The sequence below is a fragment of the Myotis davidii genome, unplaced genomic scaffold (genome assembly GCF_000327345.1).
Source record: "Myotis davidii unplaced genomic scaffold, ASM32734v1 scaffold248, whole genome shotgun sequence".
Taxonomy (NCBI): Eukaryota; Metazoa; Chordata; class Mammalia; order Chiroptera; family Vespertilionidae; genus Myotis; species Myotis davidii.
The window spans coordinates 1,587,272-1,590,867 of record NW_006299220.1 but is presented as its reverse complement, the minus strand read 5'-3'; positions in this window follow the sequence as shown (position 1 = coordinate 1,590,867).

Genomic DNA, 3,596 nt, shown 5'->3' with positions numbered 1-3,596 from the left:
GATACGAATTCTCCCTTTACCGGAGACAGATTCTTAGCCCAGAGACAGCACCAGAGCAATCCACAAACAAACCCACTCCATTAGTTCCCTTCGCACATTTACCTTCCCACAGTTTGCCATCCTTGGAAGCATAAAAATGTTTTCCTCTGTGCAAACATTTCTCTACAAATTCATTGCTCTTTGTTGAAGATGCTATATGAACTAGAGTTCTAAGCCACCGCTTCCAGTTACCTTTTGCGGAGGTGTTGCCCCCACATGACCTGTGCTCTACATTTAATAAACTATTTTTCTTTTGTTAATCTTTCTTTTTGTTAAAGAGCCGCAGGTGAAAGTTTAGGATTGGAGAGGTAAGGTTTTGCCTCCCCTCCATGGCTAACATTGGGCGTGCTTCTCTACCCTTCATTTGACTTCTCAGTTTTCCCATAACTGTGTAGCCAAATTTCTACATTAAATTGCTTGCTTAAAAGACCTGGATATCCTTGTTTTCTGCCTGTACTCTGATGGGTGCAGGTGGCCATAAAACAGACTAATAAGAGGAGTAAGGCTCTGCTTCACCTTTCTTTGCCTTTTCCTCCTCTATCCTCTACATATAAAAATAGCTGGTTTTGTTGCTCTCAATTGGCTTTTAATGAATCAGGTTGACATCCTATCAGCCTTCATATGTTTTCCAATCACTTCATTTAATTACCCAAAACATTATTGAATATCTATTATGTGCAGAAACTATACCAATTGAACTCCTGCTCACAAAAAGCAGTGTGCCATACACACGGTCATGTAGCTAAATAATTGACATATAGTATGATAATGCTTGACAGGTATCTACAGGGAGGCAACAGAATGCAAACACCAGAGAAAGCAATTCTTGATTGGCAGGTATAAAGGGGTGTACAGGGAGGAATATTATAGAAGGAAGATCTGGGAAAGATGAATAATGATAATAGGCATTTATTTAGTGCTTACAGTGTTTCCCACACTTATTAAAAAAATGCATTACATGTACTCTCTCATTTAATCCTCAAAACAACTCTCTGAGGCATGTACTATAATTATCCCCATTATCCAGATGAGAAAATGAGGTAAATAGAAAGTAAGTAACTGCCCCAAAATATGAGAAAAAGTACGAAAATGGGAGGATGCATAAAATAGTCAGGAAGAGTAAGTCACACAGTGGAGTTCTTGTTTTATTGTTTGAGAGCAACTATATTCCAGATTACGAAAACCATCCTAAGAAATTTTGACTTAACACTGTGTAGCTGAAAGGAATCCATTTTAAATCTCTGTGAAGGAAACACCGGGTCATGATTTTATATCAATTTACTATAGTAATTAATTTGCAAACCCTTGGCTCTTAAAGAATAATCCTAAATCAAATGCAAATGAAAATAGAAGAATCATGACACTAGAAGCAAAATGCATCTCTTATTCCACAGGTTGTCATTTTAGTTGTACAAATTAATTTATGTATAAGTAGGTTCAAAATTTCATTATTCAGAAGTAATGAAATTGGGGATCACATTTATAAAAAGCAAAAAGCAAAAGTATTCATTTTATGTGTTCATTGATCACCATACATCTTGGTTATAATACCTTCCAATTCCTATTCTGCAAGTTGATAAACATGCTACAGTGACATAAACACGTGTTATCTTGAAATATAATGCCAGAAATAAGATTTTAAAAATATAACACAGAACACAGCATTTCCAAATACTATCACATAATCAACACAAAGAGAAAATTACTTACCATTTAAGCATGGCATACATTTTACAAAATTATGCATTTTTAAAGTTTTCTGTTGTGATCACTCTTTTAAGCTTTCAAGAAGCCCTAGCAGCTTTTACTCCAGCTTCCAAGTTTTAACCTTCAGCATTCTCTCCATATAGTAGAGCATTGGCCACTAGAGGGCAGACGTGACCACACCATTTAATATGCCTCAATTTAAATTTTGAATTTGAGCTACAGTATGATCTTGAAGCCAAAGGAGTATTTTCTTTAAAAGTGAATATCACAACAAGCAAATTTAAACTTTGATACTTTAACTTTCAGCTTATTTCGTTTTCTTATGAGCTACCAAGTCCAAGTCTCATCTTTGTTTTCAACTACAATAAAATTAAATTCACAAAGATTGAGTAAGTTTTCAGTTTGCTGTCATATAGGATTAACAATGTTTATCAGAACCTGACTCTATGTATCTAAGTATATACACTGATAATCTAGTTATATATACTATCTAATTTAATTCTTACAACATGTCTATGAATTGAGAGCTATCATCCTCATCCATAAAATGAAGAAATTAGAAATTTCAAAAGATCACAAATTATGAGACAGAGTAGAGATTCAGACCCATTTTTTATAGCTCCAAAGTTTTTTGTATGATATGACTCTCATTTTTTCTGTTTTAATTATAAACTATAAAATACATGCAGAGAAGTCCATAATATATAAATGTACAACTTAAATATAATTGTGTAGCAAATATCCACTTCACCACCACCCTGTTCAAAAAAAGGGACATTTTTAGCTCCTTCAGAAGCACCAGGTGAGCTGCTCACTCTTCCCAATCCCTTCTCCTTGAAAAGTAATTACCATCTTCATTTGTATAGTCATCATTCCTTTCTTTTATTTAGAACTCTGTGAGATTCACATAAATCTATTCAAAGCATATGACTTTCTTCTTTTGTCATTATTATATTTGTAATGTTTATCTATAATTTTTATACAGTTATAACTCTTTAATTTGTATTGCTACATGAAATGAAATACTCTATGTAATATACGACAATTTTTATTATCTATTCTACTATTTATGGGCATGTGGATTGTTTTCAATTTTGGATTATTATGAACAAGGCTACTACAAAAATTTTTATACATGTATTTTGATGTAGATATAGAAAGCATCCATGGGGTCTATCTGCACATCTTCAGCTTTTTAAAAAAAAATAAATAAATCTTTATTGGTGAAAGGATTACCTATGTTCTCCCCCCCTATTGACCTCTCCCCCCCTCCTCCCCCTAAAGCCTTCACCATCCAGTTTTTGTGCCCTTGGGTTATGCATATATACATATGAGTTCGTTGATTGATATCTTCCTCCCCTCTGTCCGCCCCTGCCTTCCCTCTGTGGTTTGACAGTCTGTTCGATATTTCTATGTCTCTGGATCTGAAAGATATACACAAGTGGAAGAATATACCATGTTCATGGATTGGTAGAATCAACATCATTAAAATGGCCATACTACCCAAAGAAATCTATAGATTCAATGCAATCCTTATCAAAATACCCAATGGCTTATTTCACAGACATCAAACAAATATTCCAAAAATTTATATGGAATAAAAAAGACCCTGAATAGCTGCAGCAATCTTGAGAAAGAAGAACAAAGTTGGAGGGTTCACAAAACCAGATATCAAGCTGTACTGCAAAACCACTGTTCTCAAAACTGCCTGGTCCTGGCACAAGAACAGACATATAGACCAATGGAACAAAATAGAGGATCCAGAAATTGAACCAAGCCATTATGCTCAATTAATATTTGACAAAGGAGATAAGAGCATACAATAGAGTCAAAACAGAATCTTTACTAAA